Source organism: Camelus dromedarius, chromosome 35, assembly GCF_036321535.1.
Source record: "Camelus dromedarius isolate mCamDro1 chromosome 35, mCamDro1.pat, whole genome shotgun sequence".
Lineage (NCBI taxonomy): Eukaryota > Metazoa > Chordata > Mammalia > Artiodactyla > Camelidae > Camelus > Camelus dromedarius.
Genome location: NC_087470.1, coordinates 10,711,958 through 10,727,612, shown reverse-complemented (window position 1 = coordinate 10,727,612; position 15,655 = coordinate 10,711,958).

The window sequence follows — 15,655 nt, the reverse complement described above, 5'->3', positions numbered from 1 at the left end:
GCCGGTTTGAACTTCCTGCAGTTTTCACTGTAAATCCGAGTTGGAGCTAGAACTCTCCCATATATATGTATGGAGTGGAGTTTGCAACTGAAAAGGAACTTTGTGTTCCCAACAAGCTAGTTGAAGTACGGCTTTCACACACACTTATCTCTCAAAATTGAGCATGTGGAGAGACGTTCGTTCATCTAGCACAAAGGGAACGGGGTGCAGGGGAAACTTTTACTCTGGTTTCTCAGTCTGTTTCCTAGTGCCGGTTTGAAGTTCCTGCAGTTTTCACTGTAAAACCGAGTTGGAGCTAGTACCTTCCCATATATATGTATGGAGTGGAGTTGGAAACTGAAAAGAAACTTTGTGTTCCCAACAAGCTAGTTGAAGGACGGCTTTTACACACACTAATCTCTCAGAATTGAGCATGTGGAGAGACGTTCGTTCATCTAGCACAAATGGAACGAGTTGCAGGAGAAACTATTACACTGGTTTCCCAGTCTGTTTCCTAGTGCCTGTTTGAAGTTCCTGCAGTTTTCACTGTAATCCGAGTTGGAGCTAGTACCTTCCCATATATATGTATGGAGTGGAGTTTGCAACTGAAAAGAAACTTTGTGTTCCAAAAAAGCTAGTTGAAAAACGTCTTTCACACACACTTATCTCTCAGAACTGTGCTTGTGGAGAAACGTTCGTTCATCTAGCACAAAAGGATCGGGTTGCAGGACAAACTTTTACTCTGGTTTCTCAGTCTGTTTCCATGTTCCGGTTTGAAGTTCCTGCAGTTTTCACTGTAAAACCGAGTTGGAGCTAGAACTTTCCCATATATATGTATGGAGTGGAGTTTGCAACTGAAAAGAAACTTTGTGTTTCCAACAAGCTAGTTGAAGGAGGGCTTTCACACACACTTATCTCTCAAAACTGAGCATGTGTAGAGAAGTTCGTTCAATTAGCACAAATGGAACGGGTTGCAGGAGAAACTTTTACTCTGGTATCTCAGTCTCTTTCCTAGTGCCTGTTTGTAGTTCCTGCAGTTTTCACTCTAATCCGAGTTGGATCTAGTACCTTCCCATATATATGTATGGAATGGAGTTTGCAACTGAAAAGAAACTTTGTGTTCCCAACAAGCTAGTTGAAGGACGGCTTTCACACACATTTATCTCTCAGAACTGTGCTTGTGGAGAGACGTTCGTTCATCTAGCACAAAAGGATCGGGTTGCAGGAGAAACTATTACTCTGATTTCTCAGTCTGTTTCCCAGTGCCGGTTTGAAGTTCCTGCAGTTTTCACTGTAAACCTGAGTTGGGGCTTGTACCTTCCCATGTATATGTATGGATTGGAGTTGTGAAATGAAAAGAAACTTTGTGTTCCCAACAAGCTAGTTGAAGGACGGCTTTCACACACACTTATCTCTCAAAACTGAGCATGTGGATAGACGATTGTTCATCTAGCACAAAGGGATCGGGTTGCAGGGGAAACTTTTACTCTGGTTTCTCAGTCTGTTCCCTAGTGCCGGTTTGAAGTTCCTGCAGATTTCACTGTAAAACCGAGTTGGAGCTAGTAACTTCCCATATATATGTATGGAGTGGAGTTTGCAACTGAAAAGAAACTTTGTGTTCCCAACAAGCTAGTTGAAGGACGGCTTCACACACACTTATCTATCAAAACTGAGCATGTGGAGAGACGTTCATTCATCTAGCACAAAGGGAACGGTTTGCAGGAGAAAATTTTACTCTGGTTTCTCATTCTGTTTCCTAGTGCCGGGTTGAAGTTCATGCAGTTTTCACTGTAAAACCGAGTTGGAGCTACTACCTTCCCATATATATGTATGCAGTGAGGTTTGCAACTTAAAAGAAACTTTGTGTTCCCAACAAGCTAGTTGAAGGACGGCTTTCACACACACTTATCTCTCAAAACTGAGCATGTGGAGAGACGTTCGTTCATCTAGCACAAAGGAAACGGGTTGCAGGAGAAACTTTTACTCTGGTTTCTCAGTCTGTTCCCTAGTGCCGGTTTGAATTTCCTGCAGTTTTCACTGTAAAACAGAGTTGGAGCTAGTACCTTCCCATATATATGTATGGAGTGGAGTTTACAACTGAAAAGAAACTTGGTGTTCCCAAAAAGCTAGTTGAAGGACGGCTTTCACACACACTTATTTCTCAAAACAGAGCATGTGGAGAGACGATCGTTCATCTAGCACAAAGGGAACGGGTTGCAGGAGAAACTATTTCTCCATTTTCTCAGTCTGTTTCCTTGTGCCGGTTTGAAGTTCCTGCAGTTTTCACTGTAAAACCGAGTTGGAGCTAGTACCTTCCGATATATATGTATGGAGTGGAGTTGGAAACTGAAAAGAAACTTTGTGTTCCCAACAAGCTAGATGAAGGACGGCTTTCACACACACTTATCTCTCAAAACTGAGCATGTGGAGAGACGTTCGTTCATCTAGCACAAAGGGAACTTGTTGCAGGGGAAACTTTTACTCTGGTTTCTCAGTGTTTCCTAGTGCCGGTTTGAACTTCCTGCAGTTTTTACTGTAAAACCGAGTTGGAGCTAGAACTTTCCCATATATATGTATGGAGAGGAGTTTGCAACTGAAAAGGAACTTTGTGTTCCCAACAAGCTAGTTGAAGGACGGCTTTCACACACACTTATCTCTCAAAACTGAGCATGTGGATAGACGATCGTTCATCTACCACAAAGGGAACGGGTTGCAGGAGAAACTTTTACTCTGTTTTCTCAGTCTGTTTACTAGTGCCGGTTTAGTTCCTGCAGTTTTCACTGTAAAACCGAGTTGGAGCTAGTACCTTCCCATATATATGTATGGAGTGGAGTTTTCAAATTAAAAGAAACTTTGTGTTTCCAACAAGATAGTTGAAGGAGGGCTTTCACACACACTTATCTCTCAAAACTGAGCATGTGTAGAGAAGTTCGTTCAATTAGCACAAATGGAACGGGTTGCAGGAGAAACTTTTACTCTGGTATCTCAGTCTGTTTCCTAGTGCCTGTTTGAAGTTCCTGCAGTTTTCACTCTAATCCGAGTTGGATCTAGTACCTTCCCATATATATTTATGGAATGGATTTTGCAACTGAAAAGAAACTTTGTGTTCCCAACAAACTAGTTGAAGGACGGCTTTCACACACACTTATCCTTCAGAACTGTGCTTGTGGAGAGACGTTCGTTCATCTAGCACAAAAGGAACGGGTTGCAGGAGAAACTATTACTATGTTTTCTCAGTCTGTTTCCTAGTACCGGTTTGAAGTTCCTGCAGTTTTCACTGTAAACCTGAGTTGGGGCTTGTACCTTCCCATGTATATGTATGGATTGGAGTTGTGAAATGAAAAGAAACTTTGTGTTCCCAACAAGCTAGTTGAAGGACGGCTTTCACACACACTTATCTCTCAAAACTGAGCATGTGGATAGACGATTGTTCATCTAGCACAAAGGGATCGGGTTGCAGGGGAAACTTTTACTCTGGTTTCTCAGTCTGTTCCCTAGTGCCGGTTTGAAGTTCCTGCAGATTTCACTGTAAAACCGAGTTGGAGCTAGTAACTTCCCATATATATGTATGGAGTGGAGTTTGCAACTGAAAAGAAACTTTGTGTTCCCAACAAGCTAGTTGAAGGACGGCTTCACACACACTTATCTATCAAAACTGAGCATGTGGAGAGACGTTCATTCATCTAGCACAAAGGGAACGGTTTGCAGGAGAAAATTTTACTCTGGTTTCTCATTCTGTTTCCTAGTGCCGGGTTGAAGTTCATGCAGTTTTCACTGTAAAACCGAGTTGGAGCTACTACCTTCCCATATATATGTATGCAGTGAGGTTTGCAACTTAAAAGAAACTTTGTGTTCCCAACAAGCTAGTTGAAGGACGGCTTTCACACACACTTATCTCTCAAAACTGAGCATGTGGAGAGACGTTCGTTCATCTAGCACAAAGGAAACGGGTTGCAGGAGAAACTTTTACTCTGGTTTCTCAGTCTGTTCCCTAGTGCCGGTTTGAAGTTCCTGCAGTTTTCACTGTAAAACAGAGTTGGAGCTAGTACCTTCCCATATATATGTATGGAGTGGAGTTTACAACTGAAAAGAAACTTGGTGTTCCCAACAAGCTAGTTGAAGGACGGCTTTCACACACACTTATCTCTCAAAACAGAGCATGTGGAGAGACGATCGTTCATCTAGCACAAAGGGAACGGGTTGCAGGAGAAACTATTTCTCCGTTTTCTCAGTCTGTTTCCTTGTGCCGGTTTGAAGTTCCTGCAGTTTTCACTGTAAAACCGAGTTGGAGCTAGTACCTTCCCATATATATGTATGGAGTGGAGTTGGAAACTGAAAAGAAACTTTGTGTTCCCAACAAGCTAGATGAAGGACGGCTTTCACACACACTTATCTCTCAAAACTGAGCATGTGGAGAGACGTTCGTTCATCTAGCACAAAGGGAACTTGTTGCAGGGGAAACTTTTACTCTGGTTTCTCAGTGTTTCCTAGTGCCGGTTTGACGTTCCTGCAGTTTTCAATGTAAAACCGAGTTGGAGCTAGTATCTTCCCATGTATATGTATGGATGTGGAGTTGGAAAATGAAAAGAAACTTTGTTTTCCCAACAAGCTTGTTGAAGGAAGTCTTTCACACACACTTATCTCTCAAAACTGAGCATGTGGAGAGACTTTTGTTCATCTAGCACAAAGGGAACGGGTTGCAGGAGAAACTTTTACGCTGGTTTCTCTGTCTGTTTCCTAGTGCCGGTTTGAAGTTCCTGCAGTTATCACTGTAAAACCGAGTTGGAGCTAGTTCCTTCCCTTATATATGTATGGAGTGGAGTTTGCAACTGAAAAAAAACTTTGTGTTCCCAAAAAGCTAGTAGAAGTACGGCTTTCACACACACTTATCTCTCAAAACTGAGCATGTGGAGAGACTTTCGTTCATCTAGCACAAAGGGAACGGGTTGCAGGAGAAACTTTTACTCTGGTTTCTCAGTCTGTTTCCTAGAGCCGGTTTGATGTTCCTGCAGTTTTCAATGAAAAACCGAGTTGGAGCTTGTACCTTCCCATATATATGTATGGAGTGGGGTTTGCAACTGAAAAGAAACTTTCTGTTCCCAAAAAGCTAGTTGAAGGACGGCTTTCACACACACATAACTCTCAAAACTGAGCATGTGGAGAGACGATCGTTCATCTAGCACAAAGGGAACGGGTTGCAGGAGAAACTTTTACTCTATTTTCGCAGTCTGTTTCCTAGTGCCGGTTTGAAGTTCCTGCAGTTTTCACTGTAAAACCGAGTTGGAGCTAGTATCTTCCCATATATATGTATGGAGTGGAGTTTGCAACTGAAAAGAAACTTTGTGTTCCCAACAGGCTAGTTGAAGGACGGCTTTCACACACACATATCTCCTAAATCTGAGCATGTGTAGAGACGTTCGTTCATCTAGCACAAAGGGAACGGGTTGCAGGAGAATCTTTTACTCTGGTTTCTCAGTCTGTTTCCTAGTGCCGGTTTGAATATCCTGCAGTTTTCACTGTAAAACCGAGTTGCAGGTAGTACCTTCCAATATATATGTATGGAGTGGAGTTGGGAACTGAAAAGAAACTTTGTGTTCCCAAGAAGCTAGTTGAAGGACGGCTTTCACACACACTTATCTCTCAAAACTGAGCAAGTGGAGAGACGATCGTTCATCTAGCAAAAAGTGAACGGGTTGCAGGAGAAACTTTTACTCAGAGTTCTCAGTCTGTTTCCTAGTACCGGTTTGATGTTCCTGCAGTTTTCACTGTAAAACCGAGTTCGAGCTAGTACCTTCCCATATATATGTATGGATTGGAGTTTGCAACTGAAAAGAAACTTCGTGTTCCCAACAAGCTAGTTGAAGGACGGCTTTCACACACACGTATCTCTCAAAACTGAGCATGTGGAGAGAAGTTCGTTCTTCTAGCACAAAGGGAACTGGATGCAGGAGAAACTTTTACTCGGGTTTTTCAGTCATTTCCTAGTGCCGGTTTGAATTTCCTGCAGTTTTTACTGTAAAACCGAGTTGGAGCTAGTACCTTCCCATGTATATGTATGGATGTGGAGTTGGAAAATGAAAAGAAACTTTGTGTTCCCAACAAGCTTGTTGAAGGAAGTCTTTCACACACACTTATCTCTCAAAACTGAGCATGTGGAGAGACTTTTGTTCATCTAGCACGAAGGGAACGGGTTGCAGGAGAAACTTTTACGCTGGTTTCTCTGTCTGTTTCCTAGTGCCGGTTTGAAGTTCCTGCAGTTATCACTGTAAAACCGAGTTGGAGCTAGTTCCTTCCCTTATATATGTATGGAGTGGAGTTTGCAACTGAAAAAAAACTTTGTGTTCCCAAAAAGCTAGTAGAAGTACGGCTTTCACACACACTTATCTCTCAAAATTGAGCATGTGGAGAGACTTTCGTTCATCTAGCACAAAGGGAACGGGTTGCAGGAGAATCTTTTACTCAGATTTCTCAGTCTGTTTCCTAGTACCGGTTTGATGTTCCTGCAGTTTTCACTGTAAAACCGAGTTCGAGCTAGTACCTTCCCATATATATGTATGGAGTGGAGTTTGCAACTGAAAAGAAACTTCGTGTTCCCAACAAGCTAGTTGAAGGACGGCTTTCAGACACAATTATCTCTCAGAACTGAGCATGTGGAGAGACGTTCGTTCATCTAGCACATAGGGAACTGTTGCAGGAGAAACTTTTACTCTGGTTTCTCAGTCTGTTTCCTAGAGCCGGTTTGATGTTCCTGCAGATTTCACTGTAAAACGGAGTTGGAGCTAGTACCTTCCCATATATATGTATGGAGTGGAGTTTGCAAATGAAAAGAAACTTTGTGTTCCCAACAAGCAAGTTGAAGTACGGCTTTCACACACAATTATCACTCAGAACTGAGCATGTGGAGAGACGATCGTTCATCTAGCACAAAGGGAACGGGTTGCAGGAGAAACTTTTATTCTGGTTTCTCAGTCGTTTCCTAGTGCTGGTTTGAATTCCTGCAGTTTTCACTGTAAAACAGAGTTCGAGCTACTACCTTCCCATATATATTTATGGAGTGGTGTTGGAAACTGAAAAGAAACTTTGTGTTCCCAACAAGCTAGTTGAAGGACGGCTTTCACACACACTTATCTCTCAAAACTGAGCATGTGGAGAGACGTTCGTTCATCTAGCACAAAGGGAACGGGTTGCAGGAGAAACTTTTACTCTGGTTTCTCAGTCTGTTTCCTAGTGCCGGTTTGATGTTCCTGCAGTTTTCAATGTAAAACCGAGTTGGAGCTTGTACCTTCCCATATAAATGTATGGAGTGGGGTTTGCAACTGAAAAGAAACTTTGTGTTCCCAAAAAGCTAGTTGAAGGACGGCTTTCACACACACTTATCTCTCAAAACTGAGCATGTGGAGAGACGATCGTTCATCTAGCACAAAGGGAACGGGTTGCAGGAGAAACTTTTACTCTATTTTCGCAGTCTGTTTCTTAGTGCCGGTTTGAAGTTCCTGCAGTTTTTACTGTAAAACCGAGTTGGAGCTAGTATCTTCCCATATATATGTATGGAGTGGAGTTTGCAACTGAAGAGAAACTTTGTTTTCCCAACAGGCTAGTTGAAGGACGGCTTTCACACACACATATCTCCTAAATCTGAGCATGTGTAGAGACGTTCGTTCATCTAGCACAAATTGAACGGGTTGCAGGAGAAACATTTACTCGGGTTTTTCAGTCATTTCCTAGTGCCGGTTTGAATTTCCTGCAGTTTTTACTGTAAAACCGAGTTGGAGCTAGTACCTTCCCATGTATATGTATGGATGTGGAGTTGGAAAATGAAAAGAAACTTTGTGTTCCCAACAAGCTTGTTGAAGGAAGTCTTTCACACACACTTATCTCTCAAAACTGAGCATGTGGAGAGACTTTTGTTCATCTAGCACGAAGGGAACGGGTTTCAGGAGAAACTTTTACGCTGGTTTCTCTGTCTGTTTCCTAGTGCCGGTTTGAAGTTCCTGCAGTTATCACTGTAAAACCGAGTTGGAGCTTGTCCCTTCCCTTATATATGTATGGAGTGGAGTTTGCAACTGAAAAAAAATTTGTGTTCCCAAAAAGCTAGTAGAAGTACGGCTTTCACACACACTTATCTCTCAAATTTGTGCATGTGGAGAGACTTTCGTTCATCTAGCACAAAGGGAACGGGTTGCAGGAGAATCTTTTACTCAGATTTCTCAGTCTGTTTCCTAGTACCGGTTTGATGTTCCTGCAGTTTTCACTGTAAAACCGAGTTCGAGCTAGTAACTTCCCATATATATGTATGGAGTGGAGTTTGCAACTGAAAAGAAACTTCGTGTTCCCAACAAGCTAGTTGAAGGACGGCTTTCAGACACAAATATCTCTCAGAACTGAGCATGAGGAGAGACGTTCGTTCATCTAGCACATAGGGAACTGTTGCAGGAGAAACTTTTACTCTGGTTTCTCAGTCTGTTTCTTGGTGCCGGTTTGAAGATCCTGCAGATTTCACTGTAAAACGGAGTTGGAGCTAGTACCTTCCCATATATATGTATGGAGTGGAGTTTGCAAATGAAAAGAAACTTTGTGTTCCCAACAAGCAAGTTGAAGGACGGCTTTCACACACAATTATCACTCAGAACTGAGCATGTGGAGAGACGATCGTTCATCTAGCACAAAGGGAACGGGTTGCAGGAGAAACTTTTACTCTGGTTTCTCAGTCTGTTTCCTAGTGCCTGATTGAATTTCCTGCAGTTTTCACTGTAAAACCGAGTTGGAGCTAGTACCTTCCCATATATATGTATGGAGTGGAGATTGCATCTGAAAAGAAACTTTGTGTTCCCAACAAGCTAGTTGAAGTACGGCTTTCACAAACAATTATCTCTCAGAACTGAGCATGTGAGAGACGTTCGTTCATCTAGCACAAAGGGAACGGGTTGCAGGAGAACTTTTACTCTGGTTTCTCAGTCGTTTCCTAGTGCCGGTTTGAATTCCTGCAGTTTTCACTGTAAAACCGATTTCGAGCTAGTACCTTCCCATATATATTTATGGAGTGGTTTTGGAAACTGAAAAGAAACTTTGTGTTCCCAACAAGCTAGTTGAAGGACGGCTTTCACACACACTTATCTCTCAAAACTGAGCATGTGGAGAGACGTTCGTTCATCTAGCACAAAGGGAACGGGTTGCAGGAGAAACTTTTACTCTGGTTTCTCAGTCTGTTTCCTAGTGCCGGTTTGATGTTCCTGCAGTTTTCAATGTAAAACCGAGTTGGAGCTTGTACCTTCCCATATATATGTATGGAGTGGGGTTTGCAACTTAAAAGAAACTTTGTGTTCCCAAAAAGCTAGTTGAAGGACGGCTTTCACACACACTTATCTCTCAAAACTGAGCATGTGGAGAGACGATCGTTCATCTAGCACAAAGGGAACGGGTTGCAGGAGAAACTTTTACTCTATTTTCGCAGTCTGTTTCCTAGTGCCGGTTTGAAGTTCCTGCAGTTTTCCCTGTAAAACCGAGTTGGAGCTAGTATCTTCCCATGTATATGTATGGAGTGGAGTTTGCAACTGAAAAGAAACTTTGTGTTCCCAACAGGCTAGTTGAAGGACGGCTTTCACACACACATATCTCCTAAATCTGAGCATGTGTAGAGACGTTCGTTCATCTAGCACAAATTGAACGGGTTGCAGGAGAAACTTTTACTCGGGTTTTTCAGTCGTTTCCTAGTGCCGGTTTGAATTTCCTGCAGTTTTTACTGTAAAACCGAGTTGGAGCTAGTACCTTCCCATGTATATGTATGGATGTGGAGTTGGAAAATGAAAAGAAACTTTGTGTTCCCAACAAGCTTGTTGAAGGAAGTCTTTCACACACACTTATCTCTCAAAACTGAGCATGTGGAGAGACATTTGTTCATCTAGCACAAAGGGAACGGGTTGCAGGAGAAACTTTTACGCTTTTTTCTCTGTCTGTTTCCTAGAGCCGGTTTGAAGTTCCTGCAGTTATCACTGTAAAACCGAGTTGGAGCTAGTTCCTTCCCTTATATATGTATGGAGTGGAGTTTGCAACTGAAAAAAAACTTTGTGTTCCCAAAAAGCTAGTAGAAGTACGGCTTTCACACACACTTATCTCTCAAAACTGAGCATGTGGAGAGACTTTCGTTCATCTAGCACAAAGGGAACGGGTTGCAGGAGAAAATTTAACTCTGGTTTCTCAGTCTGTTTCCTAGTGCCTGTTTGATGTTCCTGCAGTTTTCAATGTAAAACCTAGTTGGAGCTTGTACCTTCCCATATATATGTATGGAATGGGGTTTGCAACTGAAAAGAAACTTTGTGTTCCCAAAAAGCTAGTTGAAGGACGGCTTTCACACACACTTATCTCTCAAAACTGAGCATGTGGAGAGACGATCGTTCATCTAGCACAAAGGGAACGGGTTGCAGGAGAAACTTTTACTCTATTTTCGCAGTCTGTTTCCTAGTGCCGGTTTGAAGTTCCTGCAGTTTTCACTGTAAAACCGAGTTGGAGCTAGTATCTTCCCATATATATGTATGGAGTGGAGTTTGCAACTGAAAAGAAACTTTGTGTTCCCAACAGGCTAGTTGAAGGACGGCTTTCACACACACATATCTCCTAAATCTGAGCATGTGTAGAGACGTTCGTTCATCTAGCACAAATTGTACGGGTTGCAGGAGAAACTTTTACGCTGGTTTCTCTGTCTGTTTCCTAGTGCCGGTTTGAAGTTCCTGCAGTTATCACTGTAAAACCGAGTTGGAGCTAGTTCCTTCCCTTATATATGTATGGATTGGAGTTTGCAACTGAAAAAAAACTTTGTGTTCCCAAAAAGCTAGTAGAAGTACGGCTTTCACACACACTTATCTCTCAAAACTGAGCATGTGGAGAGACTTTCGTTCATCTAGCACAAAAGGAACGGGTTGCAGGAGAATCTTTTACTCTGGTTTCTCAGTCTGTTTCCTAGTGCCGGTTTGAATATCCTGCAGTTTTCACTGTAAAACAGTGTTGGAGGTAGTACCTTCCCATATATATGTATGGAGTGGAGTTGGAAACTGAAAAGAAACTTTGTGTTCCCAACAAGCTAGTTGAAGGAAGTCTTTCACACACACTTATCTCTCAAAACTGAGCAAGTGGAGAGATGATCGTTCATTTAGCACAAAGTGAACGGGTTGCAGGAGAAACTTTTACTCAGATTTCTCAGTCTGTTTCCTAGTACCGGTTTGATGTTCCTGCAGTTTTCACTGTAAAACCGAGTTCGAGCTAGTACCGTCCCAAATATATGTATGGAGTGGAGTTTGCAACTGAAAAGAAACTTCGTGTTCCCAACAAGCTAGTTGAAGGACGGCTTTCAGACACAATTATCTCTCAGAACTGAGCATGTGGAGAGACGTTCGTTCATTTAGCACATAGGGAACTGTTGCAGGAAAAACTTTTACTCAGGTTTCTCAGTCTGTTTCTTGGTGCCGGTTTGAAGTTCCTGCAGATTTCACTGTAAAACCGAGTTGGAGCTAGTACCTTCCCATATATATGTATGGAGTGGAGTTTGCAAATGAAAAGAAATTTTGTGTTCCCAACAAGAAATTTGAAGGACGGCTTTCACACACAATTATCACTCAGAACTGAGCATGTGGATAGACGATCGTTCATCTAGCACAAAGGGAACGGGTTGCAGGAGAAACTTTTACTCTGTTTTCTCAGTCTGTTTCCTAGTGCCCGATTGAAGTTCCTGCAGTTTTCACTGTAAAACCGAGTTCGAGCTAGTACCTTCCCATATATATGTATGGAATGGAGTTTGCAACTGAAAAGAAACTTTGTGTTCCCATCAAGCTAGTTGAAGTACGGCTTTCACAAACAATTATCTCTCAGAACTGAGCATGTGGAGAGACGTTCGTTCATCTAGCACAAAGTGAACGGTTTGCAGGAGAAACTTTTACTCTGGTTTCTCAGTCGTTTCCTAGTGCCGGTTTGAATTCCTGCAGTTTTCACTGTAAAACCGAGTTCGAGCTAGTACCTTCCCATATATATTTATGGAGTGGTGTTGGAAACTGAAAAGAAACTTTGTGTTCCCAACAAGCTAGTTGAAGGACGGCTTTCACACACACATATCTCTCAAAACTGAACATGTGGGGAGACTTTCGTTCATCTAGCACAATGGGAACGGGATGCAGGAGAAACTTTTACTCTATATTCTCAGTCTGTTTCCTAGTGCCGGTTTGAAGTTCCTGCAGTTTTCACTGTAAAACCGAGTTCTAGGTAGTACCTTCCCATATATATGTATGGAGTGGAGTTGGAAACTGAAAAGAAAGTTTGTGTTCCCAACAAGCTAGTTGAAGGACGGCTTTCACACACACTTATCTCTCAAAACTGAGCAAGTGGAGAGACGATCGTTCATCTAGAACAAAGTGAACGGGTTGCAGGAGAAACTTTTTCTCAGATTTCTCAGTCTGTTTCCTAGTACCGGTTTGAATTTCCTGCAGTTTTCACTGTAAAACCGAGTTGGAGGTAGTACCTTCCCTTATATTTGTATGGAGTGGAGTAGGAAAATGAAAAGAAAATTTGTGTTCCCAACAAGCTAGTTGAAGGTTGGCATTCACACACATATATCTCTCAAAACTGAGCATGTGGATAGACGATCGTTCATCTAGCACAAAGGGAACGGGTTGCAGGAGAAACTTCTACTCTGGTTTCTCAGTCTGTTTCCTAGTGCCGGTTTGAAGTTCCTGCAGTTTTCACTGTAAAACCGAGTTCGAGCTAGTACCTTCCCATATATATGTATGGAGTGGAGTTTGCAACTGAAAAGAAACTTCGTGTTCCCAACAAGCTAGTTGAAGGACGGCTTTCAGACACAATTATCTCTCATGACTGAACATGTGGAGAGACGTTCGTTCATCTAGCACAAAGGGAACGGTTGCAGGAGAAACTTTTACTCTGGTTTCTCAGTCTGTTTCTTGGTGCCGGTTTGAAGTTCCTGCAGATTTCACTGTAAAACCGAGTTGGAGCTAGTACCTTCCCATATATATGTATGGAGTGGAGTTTGCAAATGAAAAGAAACTTTGTGTTCCCAACAAGCAAGTTGAAGGACGGCTTTCACACACAATTATCACTCAGAACTTAGCATGTGGAGAGACGATCGTTCATCTAGCACAAAGGGAACGGGTTGCAGGAGAAACTTTTACTCTGGTTTCTCAGTCTGTTTCCTAGTGCCCGATTGAAGTTCCTGCAGTTTTCACTGTAAAACCGAGTTCGAGCTAGTACCTTCCCATATATATGTATGGAGTGGAGTTTGCAACTGAAAAGAAACTTTGTGTTCCCAACAAGCTAGTTGAAGTACGGCTTTCACACACAATTATCTCTCAGAACTGAGCATGTGGAGAGACGTTCGTTCATCTAGCACAAAGGGAACGAGTTGCATGAGAAACTTTTACTCTGGTTTCTCAGTCTGTTACCTAGTGCCGGTTTGATGTTCCTCCAGTTTTCACTGTAAAACCGACTTCGAGCTAGTACCTTCCCATATATATGTAAGGAGTGGAGTTGGAAACTGAAAAGAAACTTTGTGTTCCCAACAAGCTAGTTGAAGGACGGCTTTCACACACACTTATCTCTCAAAACTGAGCATGTGGAGAGACGTTCGTTCATCAAGCACAAAGGGAACGGTTTTCAGGAGAGACTTTTACTCTGGTTTCTCAGTCGTTTCCTAGTGCCGGTTTGAAGTTCCTGCAGTTTTTACTGTAAAACCGAGTTGGAGCTAGAACCTTCCCATATATATATATGGATTGTAGTTGGAAAATGAAAAGAAACTTTGTGTTCCCAACAAGCTTTTTGAAGGAAGTTTTTCACACACACTTACCTCTCAAAACTGAGCATGTGGAGAGACGTTTGTTCATCTAGCACAAAGGGAACGGGTTGCAGGAGAAACTTTTACTCTGGTTTCTCAGTCGTTTCCTAGTGCCGGTTTGAATTCCTGCAGTTTTCACTGTAAAACCGAGTTTGAGCTAGTACCTTCCCATATATATTTATGGAGTGGTGTTGGAAAATGAAAAGAAACTTTGTGTTCCCAAAAAGCTAGTTGAATGAAGGCTTTCACACACACTATTATCTCTAAATTGAGCATGTGGGGAGACGTTCGTTCATCTAGCACAAAGTGAACGGGATGAAGGAGAAAGTTTTACTCTAATTTCTCAGTCTGTTTCCTAGTGCCGGTTTGAACTTCCTGCAGTTTTCACTGTTAAACCCAGTTGGAGCTAGTACATTCCCATATATATTTATGGGGTGGATTTGGAAACAGAAAAGAAACTTTGTGTTTGCAACAAGCTAGTTGAAGGACGGCTTTCACACTCAATTATCACTCAAAACTGAGCATGTGGAGAGACGTTCGTTCATCTAGCACAAAGGGAACGGGTTGCAGGAGAAACTTTTACTCTGGTTTCTCAGTCTGTTTCCTAGTGCCGGTTTGAAGTTCCTGCAGTTTTCACTGTAAAACCGAGTTGGAGCTAGTACCTTCCCATATGTATGTATGGAGTGGATTTGGAAAATGAAAAGAAAATATGTGTTCCCAACAAGCTAGTTGAAGGTCGGCTTTCACACAAAAATATCTCTCAAAACTGAGCATGTGGAGAGACGTTAGTTCATCTAGCACAATGGGAACGGGTTGCAGGATAATCTTTTACTCTGGTTTCTCAGTCTGTTCCAAGTGCCGGTTGAAGTTCCTGCAGTTTTCACTGTAAAACCTAGTTGGAGCTAGTACCTTCCCATATATATGTACGGAGTGGAGTTGGAAACTGAAAAGAAACTTTGAGGTCCCAAAAAGCTAGTTGAAGGACGGCTTTAACACACAATTATCTCTCTAAACTGAGCAGGTCGAGAGACGTTCGTTCATCTAGCACAAAGTGAACGGGTTGAAGGAGAAAGTTTTACTCTGGTTTCTCAGTCTGTTTCCTAGTGCCGGTTTGAACTTCCTGCAGTTTTCACTGTAAAACTGAGTTGGAGCTGGTACCTTCCCATATATATGTATGGATTGGAGTTGGAAACTGAAAAGAAACTTTGTGTTCCCAAGAAACTATTTGAAGGACGGCTTTCACACTCACTTATCACTCAAATCTGAGCATGTGGAGAGACGTTCGTTCATCTAGCACAAAGGGAACGGGTTGCAGGAGAAACTTTTACTCTGGTTTCTCAGTCTGTTTCCTAGTGCCGGTTTGCTATTCTTGCAGTTTTCACTGTAAAACCGAGTTGGAGGTAGTACCTTCCCATATATATGTATGGGTTGGTGTTGGAAACTGAAAAGAAATTCTTTGTTTCCAACAAGCTATTTGAAGAACGGCTTTCACACACACTTATCTCTCAAAACTGAGCATGTGGAGAGACGATCGTTCATCTAGCACAAAGGGAACTGTTTGAAGGAGTATGTTTTACTCTGGATTCTCAGTCTGTTTCCTACTGCCGGTTTGAACATCCTGCAGTTTTCACTGTAAAATCGAGTTGGTGCTAGTACCTTCCCATATATATGTATGGAGTGGAGTTGGATACTGAAAAGAATCTTTGTGTTCCCAACAAGCTAGTTGAAGGACGGCTTTCACACACACTTATCTCTCAAAACTGAGCATGTGGAGAGACGTTCGTTCATCTAGCACAAAGGGAACAGGTGGCACTGGAAAATTTTACTCTGGTTTCTCAGTCTGTTTCC